This window comes from Brachyistius frenatus, unplaced genomic scaffold (assembly GCF_029030835.1).
Source record: "Brachyistius frenatus isolate BFR_SWC_R1_liver_20210118 unplaced genomic scaffold, ASM2903083v1 Contig_1, whole genome shotgun sequence".
Classification (NCBI taxonomy): domain Eukaryota; kingdom Metazoa; phylum Chordata; class Actinopteri; family Embiotocidae; genus Brachyistius; species Brachyistius frenatus.
In genome coordinates, this window is record NW_027210600.1 from 3,162,501 (window position 1) to 3,181,072 (window position 18,572).

Below are 18,572 nucleotides of genomic sequence, written 5' to 3' on the forward strand. Positions count from 1 at the left end.
CCGAACCATCCAAGGAGTGAAACATCTGAAAATGATTCAATCAAGGAAAAGTACATGGTAAAAAACAGTCATGTAGAAGCCTTCAAAAATATCAAACATATATCTTAAATATAAACTTATTACAGATCCATCAACACACAGTTTACTGTACAGGAAGGATGTGAAGATCCAAGTATGGTAAAATAATTTAAGGATTTTTTTTTTTCTGAACACAGGTGAGATTTATCACCCTGGAAGGTTTGGATGGTTGCCCACGCCACACCATCATAGAGCCTGTTAACCTGTCATGATGTATCAGTATGGGTGTGTTTTCCATTTATAAAGTCATTCTCATCTGATAAAGATCTACGTATGATCAAACTGTTGGATTATCTTCACAGGCAACTTTGTTTTAAAGTCAGTTTGCTGCTGCGTTTATTGAATACACTGGATTTGTAAGGAGATGTTCAGGGACGATGGTGGGTGTGCAAAACGCAGGGCTTTGTCTCCAGGATCTTGATTTTATTCACGGTTAGCAAAAAGAGTTTGGTTAGAGACTCAAACCAAAACGGTGTTCTTTTCCAAACTAGTAAACTTTGACAAAATTGAACTCACTATGAGCAGATTGAACATTTTGGTTGCAAACAAATATGTTGACTGTAAACATTTTACTTCTACGTGCAGTACCAACATTTTTGGCATGTTGCTCAATATGTGAACACGTCCTCAATGTTAGTTTTCCTTTAAAACATATTTACTGTTGCAAGTTAATTTCTATATCAATGTAATTTCTTGGAAGCAGGGTTGTCAAAGGAGGACAGGTCTCTTAATAAATGATGTTACAGGTGGAGACACCTCCCTACGATATAAAAGTGTGTCCCCATTCCCAAAATGCCATCTGCACAACTGCCTGTGTGCATAAAAAAGTGATATGTGTTCATATGTTTGTCTTTTTTTATCTTGTTTATGGAGAGAAATTAGTTCAAAATACAAAAGACACAGATAGCATTTGATACAGTGTCAGTAGAAGTTAAGTCCAAGATATATGCTGTGAGTATTGAACCTCAAAATATGTGCTCTATTATTAGATTTCTTTCTGTACCTGCATTATGGAGTTCTTCTGCTTTTATTAGCCAACCGTAAGTGGTGAATCATGTAGGGTAACCAAGAAGTAACCAAAAAAGATCTCCTATCTCACCTGGATATGTTTGACCTAAAATGCTCTCCTCTCCTCTCGTTTCCTCTCGTTTTCTCTCCTCTCCTCTCCTCTCCTCTCCTCTCCTCTCCTCTCCTCTCCTCTCCTCTCCTCTCCTCTCCTCTCCTCTCCTCTCCTCTCCTCTCCTCTCCTCTCCTCTCCTCTCCTCTCCTCTCTGTCTCACCTACTCAGTCATCTGTTTTCCATTTAGCTCTTTCTCTCTCCCCATATGTATGTCGAAAGATTCTTACTCAGCTACAAAATAAATGATATTAAAATAATGTTGCTCTGCACACCTATCTCCAGATTTGGTTATTCTGATTTGTTAAGATACACTCAAGGACTGAATATTAATTTTATGGGATAAAGTAATTCTCCTACTTCATATATCAAAACCTTGTGAGGAATCTGAAAAATGCATTAAGCTGAAACCATGTCCTGATATAAAACACATCGTGGAGACAGATGGTTTTCACAGAACATCTATTAATCAAACACTGGTGTAAAATACACAATCAACTGGAAGCATGCAGGTAAAATAGAAATTAATTACATTTTATTTAATTGTGTTAAACTAATGGACAGAAGAGAACAAAAAAAGGAGACTATAGGCCCGAGTAAAAACATGCATTTATACACTTCAGTCTATGTTGGAACCATTTAAAGTGTTATATAGATCCACAATTTATATTTGACAACATCTGCACTCGACCCCTCTCCCACTAATCACTGTGTTTTATTAGGCAGCTCCACCTTCCTTCATGTACAGAATATGACATTCACCATTCCACAGCTTTTACACCACTATTGATTTCCAGTATCCTCCCAATGTGAGCCTTCGGCCTGCTCACCCGCAGCACCATTCATCACCCTGTATTAAGGCTTCACCTTTTATAGCGTCCCCCTTATATCACCATATATCTCAGACGTCTCCACCTTTATGTCTCTCTCAGCTCCTGTGGTTTCAAACTAATGCCTCTCTGGATCGGCACTTATCTTCCCCTGTGTAAAAAGGCAGTTGTATTTTTAAAAATATTTCTCAGCATGGCGGAGGGTTTTCAAAGATTTATCGGCCTTTTCGATCATCCGAGCATCTGCCTTTTCCCTGAATCCTCTTCTTTCAACTATGCGGCCTGGGCGTAGATAATCAGTCAAGATGTCACTTTGATACTGTATAAATCCTGCTACTCTCTTTTGACTCTCCTTAGTTGGAGGTATAAGGATCTCATAATATCTTTTGGAAATCTTCTGTGTTCACTGTTCTCTGCGGGGCTCTTTGAGACAGGAATAGACTGATGAAGTGTGTGACTGCCTCCACAGTAATTATGTGATGAATGCGTTCATTCTGTGTGTAGCCCCGAGCAGTGAATAGCTCGACTGATTATTGAGGGGTGTGTTCTTTTAGCTGGTGTGTGTGTGTGTGTGTGTGTGTGTGTGTGTGTGTGTGTGTGTGTGTGTGTGTGTGTGTGTGTGTGTGTGTGTGTGTGTGTGTGTGTGTGTGTGTGTGTGTAGGAAGACATGAGAATAGACTGAAACAAAGAATCTCAAAGAAAGAGGACAGCATGTGTCCTATTAACTCTCCTCGACTTCCCCTCGCACCCAAAACTGACGCGTCATTGAATGAATCATAGTAGGTCCCTATACATAGAAGCATGAAAGTCACCCAAAAGGTGGTGCATTTAGAGCCCCACCCCGCCCCACCTGCTGTGGCCTTTTTCGACCAGAAATACTGAGCCAGCTGCCGGTTTGCTGCTCCTGTGACAACACCCTTTTCTCTCTGCTTTGAGTAAACAGTTGAGGCTAACACATCAAGCCTTCAACATTTTAAACCCCTGTAGATGGATGTTAAGCTCCATTAATAATACCGTGGTTTTTGCTGTCTGGCTCATATGGATTTTCCTTCACAGACGGGATACAGTGTGAGAGGCAGAGAGCGTCAGAGCTCCAGAAACAGAGCTGGAGAGAGGGATCATTGGAGGATAATGTACAATAGCTCCCCATATCCAGCCCCTGAATAGACCTACATTACCGTAAGCCTCCAGCGACTAGGACTACAGCAAATATTTCTGTGCTGTGTTTGGAGGATGTGACAGGTAGGAAGCACAGAAATGCTGTGCAGCTCTGGAGCCACAATATCTTTATTGTTGGGCCGTAAACAGGGCAGTTAAAAGGTGGAGCAGATCATCCACTCGTTCCGTGGTCAGCAGTTTGATTCCTTGACTCCACCTGTCCACGGGCTCTATTGTCAGGACTGTTTTTACAGAAATGTTTGTTTTTACATGTGATGATTTCATAAAATATAATGCAAAGATTATACCACCAAACAGTCAGGGTTAAATGTTTGACAAAGCACCTCAGGATTTGCTAATAATTCAAAACCTACTCGAAGGCCAAACCATGTACCTCGAATGTAGGCCTTGTTTTTTTTTTAAAGTAAACTAAAGTAATGAGCGATTCTGTGGGTGGTGGTGAATTTCTTAAAGTTGTAAGTTAAATATATTTTATAAAAACACGTTGGACTGCCTGAGAAATGCACTAGGAAGCTCAAACTCAGGTTGTTTTCATGCTTCCGCACCGCCGACAGCCAGTGAAGTCAGGTTGTTCATCTCAAGGACGCCTTCAAGGAATTTCATCAAACTTGCCAAAAACATTCACTTGATACCAAGAATAAACTGATTCAATTTTGGTGGTCAAAGGTCACCAAGACCCGAATTTGACACATTCACCTGAACATTAGAAATGCCTGAATGGAATTTCTTCAAATAGTTCCCATTAAAAAAAAATACTTTTTGGTAGAGGCCGGACGTGGAGATCCTGATGTTGATGTTTTATGAAAATTCTTCCGCTAAAGCGCTGAACATTTTAATTCATCAGCCACATTATAAATAAATGAATATGAATATATTATATGTGGTATACCTGTTTGAATGTGAAACGCAAACGGGGAACATTTTGCTGAAGATACATTTGAATCTGATCTGAATACTTTCACCACAAACACTGGTAATGTGACGAGGACTCTCCTACAGTTTGTAGCCGTAGACTCACATGACCACGGCTCCACACGAACTCTGTCTGCCTTCGAGGCACAGAAGCAGCCTGTCAGTCAGGCCACGGGGCATCTCAGCGGACCCTCGCACACAAAAAGACGTGCAGAAAAGATCAATGGGCTCGCGTTTATCGAGCAACATACCCCTCCCTGACCCTCACCACCCCCTCCCTCCCAAGCACAAACACACCACCACCACCACCGCACCATCATCTCCATCCCCACCACCGAGTCGCCGACCTGCCCCTCGACAGCCGACGTAGTGAGGTTATTGATTTCCTGATATTAATGCAGCCTTCATGAGAGGCCCCCAGGCAGTAGAGGTGAGGAGAGAAGAGGAGGAAATGAAGAAGAGGAGAGCAGGGAGGTCGAGGAGACGAGATGAGATGAAGAGGAGGAGGACGGCAGGAAGAATGAGTGTTAAGCAGCGCCTGGTGCCTCTGACATGGTACATCACGCTCAAAAAGATTTACACGTAAGATACAAGATAGACCTAAACTTCAGTACATGCTGTGGCTTTTGAAATGGTAAAAACTAAAATGAGTCGATCACTTGTGATGTGATGCAATCTGCGTGATCTTTTAAAAATATGAATGTTAGTTTTCAGTGTTTCTTTCAGTACAATCATAACTAATAATTACTATTTTAAATATACAGTATATCATTTGCTCTTTTACCCACCTGTTTTCCTCCATATCTCTTCAGTCCACAATCCTTTGATGTAAGTCACAGGTTTTCAGTAGACTACACCCAGGGAGTGGTTTAAGGAGTTTTCTTCAGGTGTTCTACAGGAATTTCCTCAGTCAAAACTGTTTACCCTTGAGTCTCACTTTAAACAGAAAAATAACAGTTATTTGCACTCCAGTTTCCTTCAGCTTTATTAGAAGTAAATGATTCTGGGTAGTCTAGTCTCCAGTTTTTCCTGTGGGTTTTGAAAGCTTTCTGTTGTGATTCTCTTCTCCCACTGTGCATGAAACCTTAAAAATTAAACCATGAAACTCACCGTATTTAGAATGTAAAAATAATGCTTATATACTACTCTGCTGGCGGCACAGTGGTGCAGTGGTTAGTATTGTCTCCTCACAGTGAAAAGGTTCTGGGTTCCAATCTGAGCCTGGGCCTTTCTGTATGGAGTTTGCATGTTCTCCGTGTGCCTGCGTGGGTTCTCTCCGGGTCGTCCGGCTTCCTCCCACCATTCAGAAACATGCACCTCAGGTTAAATTGGTGGTTCTACAAATGTCCCTTAGGTGTGAATGAGAGCGTGAATGGTCTTTGTTTCCGTCTGTCTCTATGTGTTGGCCCTGTGATAGACTGGCGACCTGTTCAGGGTGAACCCTGCCTTCGCCCAAAGTGAGCTGGGATAGGCTCCCGCCCCCCCGTGACCCTGTTCAGGATAAGGCGGGTATAGATAATGGATGGAAGGATACTACTCTGGTCAGGTAAAGACTGTTGCTCGGCTGGGACGTAGGCTGTAATGTAATGAGTATTTGACCTGGACCTGGTGTGAAGGGAAGAATGCAGCCGCGTCGGGGTGTTTAAAACATTAGTGTGTTTGGAGATGGAGAGGATCTGTCCGCTCAGCCTAATGGGCAGCACGTGCAGCTCCTCACTCATCAGCTGTTACTCTCTTCTGCCTTCCTTCCCTCGCACTGTCTCTCGCACACTTTTTTTTTTTTCTTTCCTCTGTCGTGCACGCACACTCATTTTCACTCATTTTCTCTTTTCATTGCAAACTCTCTGTGTCTCTCTTTGTGGAGGAGGAGGAGAAGGAGGCGTGTTTGCCAGCCATATGGCAGTGCCAGGGGCGTCCGGAGCAGATGTGCTCGGCATTGGGGCTCTGCTCTATCAAGCACATGCATACTTACACACACACGGGCTTATGTAGTGCCTGTTATACCGAGGAAAAGGTCACTGACTGACAACAGCATTATCTAACTCCCAAAGTGCAGCCACGCCAGCTGCAGGAGTGACAAAAGCCTCACTGACGCACCTCCGAGTTTTCAATTTAATTTAAATAAAAGTCAGTGAGTTTCTATCAAAATATCATTCAACCATTAACAATCAGGAAGTTTTGATGTGATTCTGACTTGAACCTCAAATTTCTGTCTTAAAACACCAATCAGATTTGCAAAGTAATTTAAACAGTATTATAACGTATTTATTTAAATAAACACCCTAAAATATGGAAACTATTGTACAATGTGATTCACTCCATGGGCAGCCCTGCAATAAATGTTACCTTTGTGGTGCTTACCGGCCAATAAGATTCTGCAGTTTGTCGTAAAACATCCTTTTCTACTCAAACTTTTTACATGAATCAGGTCAGCGGCTCAGCGAGTTCCTTTTGAGTGATTCAAGAGTAAGGCAACTTCTCAGCAGCCATCAGACTTTGGTGGTTTTGACTTCTTGGCTTCCTGAGAAAGAGCCCTAGTTGCCCAAAGAGTGCACACTCAGCGTGTTGATTTTTTTCCCCTTCTTTTTTTAGAGCTGTTTTTTTGCTGAATCGTACAAGACCGACGGAGCGTTTTGCGCGGATATGTGTGTGTTGCAGCACAGTAAGGTTTTCCTCTGAATGAAATGGGATGTAAATTTGACCAGTGTGCAGAATGAGAATGTAGGCAGCTTCCCAGTGTTTGCTGAGCCAGCTTTTGACCTACATCAAACATCCAAAAGTGGAATAAGTAAGAAAAGCAACTGGTCAACACCTAGGCATAGGCGCACATCAAAGAGAAGAAGAAGACCTAAACTCCTCACACAGAAGCATTCTCTTTTCCAGTTTTTCTCAAATTACCATTTCAAATGTGCCTCAGATTATTTACTTCAGATTAGTACAAGTAGATCAGAATTGGTATGAGACAGAAATCAAAGAGGAATGAAGCAGTGGGGTGTAGTGATGTACGGAATATATAAGGGTATTTCATTCAATTCAAGCATCATGTCTGACATAACATGACATACAGTATATATTTCCAGTAACACAGGGCATTAACATGTAAACACATATAGTGAAGTGAAAAGCAACCTACGTTTTGCTATTAGTAGTCATGTTTATGTATTGCCAACGGCATAATACAGTACAATATTTTTTTTAAATTCTTTTATGACTTCCCTTACTGCAAAATGGCATCCATGCCTCAGTGCACTATTTATCACGAGCGCTTCTTTACACAAAATTGGAAATGGGAAATGTTTGTTTTGAAAGGATCCATGTTGATCCATCCCCCCCCTCGAAAAGAAAATTAATCAAAAGATGACTGTGCTGATCTATAAGTGGTGTCACTGGAGAGGAGAGAGAAAGATTTTGAAATGAGATGAAAATGGCTTTTTGAAGGGAATCAATAGTTGTTGTTATTTCTTCTCTAAATAACAACACGCATCACTTGTCTGGTCATATGTCATACTGGAGTCAACTGAGACTTGTGAATGACTCGGGGTAAAAAAAAATTCAGGGAAAGTGTGTGTGTGTGTGTGTGTGTGTGTGTGTGTGTGTGTGTGTGTGTGTGTGTGTGTGTGTGTGTGTGTGTGTGTGTGTGTGTGTGTGTGTGTGTGTGTGTGTGTGTGTGTGTGTGTGTGTGTGTGTGTGTGAGACAGCTGGTGAAGTGCAGTCAATGAGCTCTCCATTCTTTCAAAAATACAGGACTGATTTTACCTACGTATACTTTAAGTCTTGTTTTTTTTTTATTTCCACCAATTATGATGAACTGAGGAATGTCTCAGATATCATGCAGGAAGGAGAGAATATAGAAGGAATCATCAAAGATCAGAAAAGATATGATTTTGGACATTCAAAAGAAAAAGTTGATGCGTATCTCTGTGAGATGTTAAAGTAAGAAGTAGCAGGTGCTCCTGTGGGAAAGTGGCCTTAACTGTCTCTGCTTCTGTCTCACTGAATGACACTGCTGTCCTCGGACAACAGGACTGGTCGGACATCTTGCCTCCTGGTTTGGTTTGCTTTAGAGATGCATTAATAGCTTTTTGTTCTGACTGATGGGAGACTAAATAGCAATTTTTTTTCAAAAGAATATCTTTTCTCTTTCTGATCTGATTCAGGCTTAAAAAAAAAAAAAAAAAAAAAAATTCAAAGTTGTGTTTGTTTTTTGTTGGAAACGGCTTAATTGAGAGCAGAGGTGTAACAGTGATATCCCTGCAGTTTTTATTCATTAAACTTTTTTCTGACACTTTCCCAGTTCTGTCACGTGCAAGTGTGTGATTTTTACACTGTTCTGGTCTCGAGTTAAATGTGCGTCACTTACACTCTTATTTTCCCAGACATTCGGCCCTGACCGGTCAAATCTAACACTTTACAATGCTCTGTGTGTTATATAGTCGCCTGACAAAAGAAACACCTCACACTGGGTATTTCTGTGTTGTAATGCAGGTGATGTACCCTTAAGGCAACAGTCCTAATTGGTTTAGTCACTCTTGAAGTCAGGAAACAGCAACGTAAGTGGAGCAGGGTGTTTGTAGCATAAAGCACTTAATAAAGTTTAAAAGACAGTTACAAGAGTATAGATGAATCTTCAATTCTCCTGTTTATTGTCAGTGATCTTACTTTCTCTCTTCTTCTCACTTCTTGTTAAGATGACGAACTTGAAACTATAACAGTAATATTACTTAAATGAAACCAATATAAAATATCAGAAATGGTCTAACCTCAGCTGTATGTTTCAGCCTCGCTCTCTGCTTTCTTCTGATAATACACATCAGTGGCAATGAGTTGAGCGAGGGTTCACGTTGAAGGTGAGCCACACCGGGACTCGAGCAGACGATAAATCATTGCAAGCCCTTATTGCTGGAGAACCGCACTGACCAAATCACCCGCAGGAGCGCCGCTGCTCCCAGGTGGCTCCGCCAGTGTTGGCGGGCTTAAAAAAATCACTGTCTTCCTCTGGAGAGGGAGAGGAAGAAGGAGCGAGGGATACGGCGAGGCAGCGATCAAACCAGGGATAATTAGTGGGAGAGTAAACACAAAAAAGAACAAAGACAAGAAAATCAACTGAAAGAAACCACAATATCTGCCTACAAGTCATTCATTAACTAAGGGGCATCAGGCAAGGTTACCGTTGGCTAAATGCTACTTCCAGAAATAGTCCTCTCGTATTATGTGTTGGCTCTGGCTGGCTGGCTGAGAAGCTTAGACTGCGTTAACTTGTGCCGGGCGGACAGTGTCAGGAATACCTGTAGTATTGAGAGGGAAACAGTGCTTCCTCTGCATGACACAGCAGTCAGGACTTAGTCGTAGTAGTAGTAAAACTTGAAGGTAATAGTTTTTAGTTTTTCTGCATGTCTGTATGGTGTTTTGTTTATTATTTATTTAAGAGTAGGAGACCTAATATAATTTCTACAATCATACAAATGACAGTTTGTAATGTACCTCCATTTTGCTCTTCACCAAGTCAATGAGAAGCACATTATCTTGGGAACACTGAAAGCTTTTTTGACCACTATCTTGCGCTCTATACTAGCTACACCTGTATACCTGACACAAGTAAAAATGTGCTCCTTCATCTGGATGTCTTTGGCAGAAGCAGGTCGTTGTCGACTAGTTAAAAGGGACTTGAAGATGGCAGCTGCCAAATAGCAAAACAGAGCCCCTTGCCAATCATGTCATCTTACTGGCAGATCAGCACGCTTGCCAGGATGTTAGATTTACGTGCAGACACAGTGACAGGTTTGCCAAACATGCAAGTCTGCCAGGGAACGGAGTTACTACACACATCGACGGCATGAAGGCTGCGAGGTGGCTGACTGGAACAGAGTCTGTTTCTTTTGGGAAAATCCAAGTCTGGTTCTTCAGCTGTCATTCGGAGCAACATGCAGAGCAACATGTGCTGTCAATTTGCAAAACAGAATGTTTATTTTTCTCTGCATGCTCTTTGAGCGGGCATGTGAAGGATATTTTATATTAGAGTTCTATGTTTATGATTGATGTACTCTACTGAAGTTGGTACTTGATGTTTTTTGGACATTGTGTGTGTGTGTGTGTGTGTGGGGGGGGGGGGGTAAGGGCGGGGGGTATGTAGCTGTGTCCAGGGCTGCATGTGCAGAGCCATCTGTTTGCTGCTTTAGCAGTAGTCTTCCAGTGCCCAGGCTTATCTGTGCACGAGGGCAGTGGCCTACTTTAACCTTCTGCTCGCTTGGTGCACACAGCCCAGCATACTAGTTTGGTTGATCACCCATCAGCTTGTACGTAACTTTCCCCCTCTTTATCTGCATTAGCAATCACTCTCCGACTCATTACTCATACAATTTTTTTTTATTTTTTACTTGTCATTGCTTTCAGAATAAAGTTGAATTTATCCAGCTTTGAGAGCTGTCGACTGTGACTCCTCCAATTCGGTTTCTATATTATATCAAGGAATTCATATTTTCTTTTGTTAACACCGACTTGTGTTGCCTTAAAGGCTTTTGTCACATTTAGAAAGCATTACTGGCTCTGTATATTCTGCAGGTTTGACTATTTGGTTGTAGGTTGATGATATGACCCACAGTACTCTGCTAAAACCTGTCCATCAAGCCCATCACTCAGACTCATGATGAGCAAGCAGGGACAAGCAGCTATGCAGTATGTTTGTGTGCAACGTACTTTGAGATACCCTAGAAGTGTATCGCATTCATTTTCTTGAATTACAACATTTTCTTATCGTCCCAAGTCTTTGTAAGCATGGCTGGGAGCATATACGTGCTATAACCTGGCGTATGTGTTTATAGCGGATATGCAGAGTCAATACAGTTTAGAAAAGAGTATTAAGCTATGTAGGCTAGTCAGTGGGCCCCGTTTGGGAGTCTGTTGGTGGGGCTAATAGGTCAGCTGGGAAGGGCGGGGCAGGGGATGAGGGGAGGATGAGCAAGAGATTTTTAAGGCTCTTTCATTGGGTGAGCATTTGTCGGACAGGCTGAGGAGGGAAAGGAAAGGAAAGGAAAGGAAAGGAAAGGAAAGGAAAGGAAAGGAAAGGAAAGGAAAGGAAAGGAAAGGAAAGGAAAGGAAAGGAAAGGAAAGGAAAGGAAAGGAAAGGAAAGGAAAGGAAAGGAAAGGAAAGGAAAGGAGGGATTAAATGGGCAGAGGCATGTATGTAAAACCTCAGCCAAACATTGAGCTGACATCATCATCTGATTTCTCTTTGGTCCAACCAACAGCCAATGAGTGTCAAGTTTTACAAAACATTTGAATTTTGAGTTGAGTTCAACCTGCAGGATTGTAGTTTGTCATAAAGTGGTTCATGTACCACTATTCTGCTTTTTCTCTGAATTTGGGGATTTTTTTTTTCTCTAATATTTATTTCTGATCATCCAGTTATAATAAAATTAGACTCATTATTTGAACTAGGACAGGGCATGCAAGCCGGACAGAGCTGTTTCAGCTTCAGTTGATCGCTTGCAGTTGCTCTGTTGTAAACACAGTTTTTTGTGCTGTGTACACAGTGCAGCTTCTTTGTAAAATATGAATGAGGACCTTTAGTAATGTGGTCCCTGTGGATTCTGGTTAAAAACAAGCCCATCCTAAAGATTCAATTTGTGTACTCAGATGTGTAGCATCATCTCTCAGCCTTAGCTCGAGAAAGCAAGCAAATAATCAATTGGTTGTTTTGCTACAAATTTGCTTAGCATAAAGACTGGAAAGAAGGGGAAACATCTTAGACTGACTCTGTCCAATGGAAAGAAAAATCACCTACCAGCGTCTTTGAAGCTCACTAAATAAAATAGTGTTAGTTTTAAAGCACTTAAAATGTAAAACAAGTTATGTTCATGGTCAGGCGAAGAAAAAAAATCAGCCACATGAAGTGTACATTAGCTGCTACATTTCCCCATTAGCTGCTTTAAAATCTATTTAAAAAATAGGCTAATGCTGAAGTGCCTTAAAATGCAATGACACGGAGTACCGCTAGAGGTTGGCACCAAAAAGGCTCTGGCTCCATAGACTCCCATTCAACTTCTCTCATGAAGTACGAAGTCAATACATTTTGACTTAAGTTATTTTGGTGTCATTAGCTGAAGTTGCTCCTTTTTATTAGTTTTCTGGAAGTCCATCTCAAAATAAGCTCATAATTATTTTCAAAAATTGGCCTCAAAAAGCTATGTTTTTGGGGTGTGTCTGTTTGATTGACAGGCCTGTGGTGCAGTCAGGTTTCCACTATCGGTGGGCGGGACATGGTATCATCAGGTTTCCAATCAGATTGAGTCTCTGACCCAGCTCCTCGAAATATTGTCACCTCTGGCTCCAAACTGCTCCTAACTAGCAAGATGGCAAGAGCCAAATCCAATCACAAACCAAGACGTCACTATTGGTTGCCACTTGGGTCAAACAAATGAGATATGTCATGCTTTTGTTTTTGTTTTTAACTCAAAATCTTGATTAGCTGTTCACACCTGTTTCTAGGCTTCAATCTAAAATAAACTAAGAATCTGCTTGTAACTTTGTATTTAACAGAAAGATCTGAAACTGAGGTTGATCTTTTCAAATAACTCTTGGTGCAAAAATTAAGAGAATTTCTGAAATTGTGAATTCCATTAAAATCTTCCATTTTTATTAACCCTAGTCAAACAAAAGGTTCAGTAGACTTTCAAACACCATCAAAGTGAACACAATGTTGCTGAAGCAGTGTACACTTATTAAATCCACTTTCAGGGTGATTGTGAGGTGGTTTGTGACTTCATGTTGTACCTCTGCATTGCTTTGAGCTTAGTGCTTGATGATTTCCATCGAGCAGCTGGGTACACAATTATACCACCTGAGTTTCACACAAATGTCTTCGCTCGCTTGTTGGTTCGCCCTGGTGCCTCGCAGGCAGTTGCAACAACGCGGGCTCTGCTAACTACACGATACACAGACCATCATGAAGCCCCTGGGTCTTCTGCAAGAGAACGGGACAAAGAGCTTAGTTTTTGTGTGGGCACAGGTGTCAGTGCACATGAATCCACGTGTAGCTGTGCTCATGACTGTAATTAATTTTACAGTTTTATATATATGTATATATAGATATATATATAGAGAGATTTTTTTTTTTTTTTTGCCCCTTGCCATGGATTCACGTCAAGTGTGGGACTAAAGCAATCCAAGCAATAGCGTTTAACTCCAAAGAGAAATTCTGAAAGGGTGCAGATTAAACATGAAATGTGATCAGAGCTGCCAACTGTCACGCCTGAAGCAGGAGATACATGATTTGATGCTTGATCTCTCACCGTTTTCCTTTACTCTTTTTCTCTCACTTCTTAAGAGGTCTCACATTCTGAGAAAATGCAGCTGACAAAAGGTGCTATAATGCATCACACTGGAAGACCCTTATGCTTTTTAATATTTGTTTCTCGTTTAACCCGATAAAGCCTGACACATCAAATAATTGCTTTTTTTTTTTTTTTTTAAATAGAAGTGTTCATTGCACATTCATACAAAATACAAAACTTTTTTTTTAAGAATTTGCATTTTTATTGTTTTATTTATGCCAATTTATTGACCACAGTAATGCTTATCTTAGAAAGACAAACCAATGTTTCTCATTGGCTTTAGAACATTTAGAAACATGTAAGTTGAGTTGGTTTTGTTCTTACCAAACAGGAAGTGGGGTAGAGTGGGGTTTTACATCTGGTTCTATAAAAGATGATGGTTTGGCACACTGGATTTTGCCCTTTTTCTGCAAACAACACGACACATTCATCTATCTAGTCTTCCTCATCACTACTGTTTGAGCTTGTGCAAAAAGCCTTACATTAGAAGCCCATTTGTCCTCATTATTATTATATTCCCCTAAAGGCTCAATGTCACTTGAATTGGCAACCATCCTGGTGATACATTTAAAACTGCATTTTTTTTGTGTGTATTTAACAGTGTGGTAGGTATAATGAAAAATCATGAAATTCAAGACAATAACAATTAAGGGATTTACAGATAAATTACCATAAATACCTGCTGTACCACATTTGATACACACATTTTCAAACACAATTATATGAATATACTGTCATAAGTTGCCTCAATACAGTAGATACTCATATTGAAATATTAGTAACAATATAAATGTTACTCTCATTCCAACTTTTTCTAAACTAGCAAACAATTCCCTGCCAAAAACGTTTGAGTCACCACCATAGACTGTATATAAAGGTGGACGTAGCTTCCAGATCTGAAAAATGAGGCCGATGTGGAAGCACCGTAAACTACAATACCACTAAATGCTACAAGGGGTTGGCTCCAAAAAGCGTCATGGTTCCTATTAGTTTTGTGGTTCCTATTAGTTTTATTTCCCTGTTACGTATGTATTAAAGTGTGGCCTGTTGTCTTTCTTTAGTCACATCTTTGCACCATCATCAATCATCCCACTTAAACAGGTGTGTGTGTGTGTGTGTGTGTGTGTGTGTGTGTGTGTGTGTGTGTGTGTGTGTGTGTGTGTGTGTGTGTGTGTGTGTGTGTGTGTGTGTGTGTGTGTGTATGCGTAGTTGTGCGTCTGTCTCTGTGTGTGTGTCCCAGCCCGCCCAGTGAAGCTGTGCCAGAGGCTCATCACATCACAGCATCAGGGGCATCTGTTTGAAACTGAAATAAAAGTAAAGCCGATGAATAAAAGAGCCACATGAATAAAAACACAGGATGCAAATGACTTGCCAAGCAGCGACCGTGTGTGTGTCAGCGTGAACGGCGCTGTGTGTGAGAGAGTGAGTGTTTGAATGAGTGAGAGAGTGGAAGTGTTGTATTCTCCCTGCATTTGTTTTCCATCCCATCACGGGTCCCACCTTAGCTTGAGTGACTGAGTAAGCACACACACACACACACACACACACACACACACACACACACACACACACACACACACACACACACACACACACACACACACACACACACACACACACACACACACACACACACACACACACACACACACACACACACAGAGAGAGAGAGAGCCTGCTCTCTGAGGTGTATGCTTTTCTCATGCATTAATCAACAGCAGTTTTGACACTTGGATCCCGAATGAGGAGGGAGAGCTGTTTTAACGGAGCCATGCTGTTGGTTCCCTCCTTCACTCCACGAGTACCGCTAGCGCTGCCTCGGGTGACTTTATCAATTAGGCCTCTCTGGAAACAGCAGCATTCTTTCTGCTTTCTCCCATCTTCCCCACTTCACTCTTCCCCTTTTCTTTCTTTCTCCTGATTTATTCTTTCTCTCCGTACCACCCCTATCTGACTCACATCCCTCCCTTCCCATGGTGCATCCTTCTCTGTTGTGTTTCTCTTCCCCTTTGTCTTGTTACTCCTCAGACACTCCTTGCCCACCCGTCTTGTTCCCCTTGTCTCATCTTCACTCTGGCCTCCCATATTCATTTTCTATTGTTTCGTCCTTTTATTCCAAAAATAAGAAACATCTTCCAAACGATGAACAGCAAATCACTTGCCACTAGTACATGAAAAATTGTCAACAGCTCAAAGTACTATTCATGAATATGGCATCACAAGTGAAAAAACAATGGTAAAAAATAGGATTCAAAAGTCAAATCAATTATTTCATGTTTTTTTGTCTTTGCACTTACATTTTTAAAATTTTTGTTATTTTTTTATTGACAAAAACAAGATGAAAACCCCAACTGGAGATGACAAGTTGCTGTTTACTGTTTATTGAGGTTTCCACTAAGCATTTCTCAGTCCTTTCTAGGCTTATTTATGGCTCATCATCCAATCAGAGCCCGGCACTGCCAGTCACATTATCTTGACAATGACCCCCAAACCACCAGGAAACTCCTGTTAAGTGGGCAGCTGACAAAACTGAATCAATACGACTTGACTAAATTATCCAAAAGTTGTAGTAAAACAGCAAGACGCCTAATAAAGACAACAGTGCAGCACTCCTCTATCACAGATATGTACATAACCGTTGGCAGTGGACGGTCAGCATCAGAAATTAGCATAGTTTTTGCTGTTTCCCGTGGGGCAGCTCGAGGCCAGAAGTGAGAGGAGGAGGAGGAGGAGGAGGAAGAGGAGGGAACAAGATGTTTGTCGACAGTAAAACAAATTGAAAGGCTTAGATGGTAAATCCAAGGAGATGGACGGCTCATTTACATCACACCTACAGTATGCACATCAGCCAGGAGACACGAAGACGGCTCAAGAACTCTGTGCTTTTCCCAGCCATGAGTGCGTTACAACGTCTGCATCGAAACCAGTCTGTCTTTAATAGGATTTCCTCAAATCAGTTTGTTTTTTATTGTTGTCTCCCAGTGGTTAGAAAACATATTTGTTTGCAGACACACTGGCTCCAAGTTGTAATGTCACTACATCATTTTGTACATCTCACTACTGTACTGCTGGCTTTTTTTTAAATTTTTATGTGGGTGGCCATGTTTGACAATGAATGTGTCACCATTCATCCCTTACATATCGAAACCCTCGACAGGATATATTCTGGAAGGCCGGCTGTCTACAGGACATGCTTCATGAGTCAAGCTGAAGAGCTGGCATTAAACCTTCGGCAGGAGTGTGTGCAATAATGAGGCAATGCCAAGCAATGCCGCAGTTCCCATCTCTGTTTCTTAAAAGTGTCCCAAAAGGGCTACCATACGTGTCGCCAGTGACATCCACTGATGAGTGTGAGTGTGTGGTGGCTGTGTCGTGTGTGTGTGTCTAGGTGTCGAGAGGGCACGGTGCATGTTCTGTACAGTATGTGTGCATATGTTCGCTGGCGTGTGTGTGTGTGTGTGTGTGTGTGTGTGGGTGTGGGTGTGGGTGTGTGCGCGCTTGTTTGTAATTGTGAGTGTGTGTGCTGTTCTTTGGTCGTGGGAGCTTACAGGCTCTGTGCGCAGAGGTTCCCTAATCCAGTGTTTTGAAATGAGCCCTCCAGCTGTTGTGGGCTTGAGAGACTGCTGCCTTTGGAGGAGGCTTCGATAAGATGCTCCTTCTATCTTCATCCCTGTAGGACCTTTCTTTCTTTCTTTCTTTCTTTCTTTCTTTCTTTCTTTCTTTCTTTCTTTCTTTCTTTCTTTCTTTCTTTCTTTCTTTCTTTCTTTCTTTCTTTCTTTCTTTCTTTCTCTCTTTCTTTCATTCTTTCTTTCTCTCTTTCTTATTTTCTTTCTTTCTTTTTCCTCCTGTACTTCCAGTCTTCCTCTGCTTTCCACCGAAGTCTAGCACATTTCATACCTGTGTGACCATTGAGAAAACACAGTTGCACTGATCTCGGGTCGCCACTTCAATCGTGCATTCTGTTGAGGTCTTAACCCCGTGTATGAATTTATTCCTCCGTGCTGTTAATCCTTCAATAAGAACATAGATTGATTCTGTGCAGGAAGTGAACACAATGTTGACAGAGGACAGAAGAAGATCAGATTAGAGTGGTGACCTAAGAGTTTCTTATTCATTGTATTTATAATAGTGGACTCAGATTGTAGAAGTCATAAGAAGTAATGGGAGCTCATTAGCTGCATTGTGATGTACACAATGAGGAGGCCATGCTTCTTGACGTATAGTGTTTTTATTTAAACACTCCAGTTAAGGTAAGCAATTATGCTTCTATATTATACATGTTGACACTTCACTGGAATATAATGCGTCTAAGCAAAATTGCTTACATAATTTCTGGGTACTGTATATCTCTTATAAACCATAACTGAGCGGAGCAGTTTGAGTGCTGCCTATCTCCCCTGGCCCAGCAGTGAGCCTGCAGGTGTCTGCCAGCTGAAGGAAAGCGTAGGAAGTCCAGCAGGTTTCGGACAGAGAGGCAAGAAGCAACAGACAGTCTGTCAGCGAGAGACGGTAATATTCAAAACCTGAATTTGGCTTAAAGCCTGGAAAATATCTCAGAATACCTATAACATAGTAGGAGATATTTTGTTGTTTGTTATTTTGATTCCTGACTACAAACAAATGACATTCTGGTGGTTTCTACTCTTGATTTATGGCCAGATCATCATCTTACATTATCACTAACGAGGACGGTTCACAGGACATGATCAATTATCCGTAATCATATCAGTGCATCATCCTCCTCACCATGTTCAGATAAGATTACTTCCCATTGGGGTTTTTGGACATGGATACATGCTTGCGGGGGAGATCTAACTTAATTTCAGCTCTAATGTCTTTAGCTGGTCTAGAAATAGGATGCAGCATGTACATATCTGTCTCCATGGGTCTGTTGTGGCTGACAGCTGAGTCCAGAGGAGGAAGGCAGCTTCTTAGTTCCTCTTTCTGCGAGGATGGACCTTTTGTTGCACAGGAAAACAAACCAGCATGGTTGTTTAGTGAGTTGCATGCCCACAGGAAACAGCAAATAGAATCCAAAATAACCCATTACTATCCCCACTTGTCACGTTCATTTAGTATGTATTGATACGGGCGTGTTCTAATGAAGCAGGGAGCAAGTTCTGTTTT

General features: G+C 41.4%; 1 protein-coding gene across 1 annotated transcript in view; it reads left to right on the forward strand.

The window, feature by feature from the left end:
* The window catches only part of igsf11 (immunoglobulin superfamily member 11), a 109,601-nt gene that overhangs the window by 69,416 nt on the left and 21,613 nt on the right, over nt 1-18,572 (forward strand). The window lies entirely within an intron of this gene.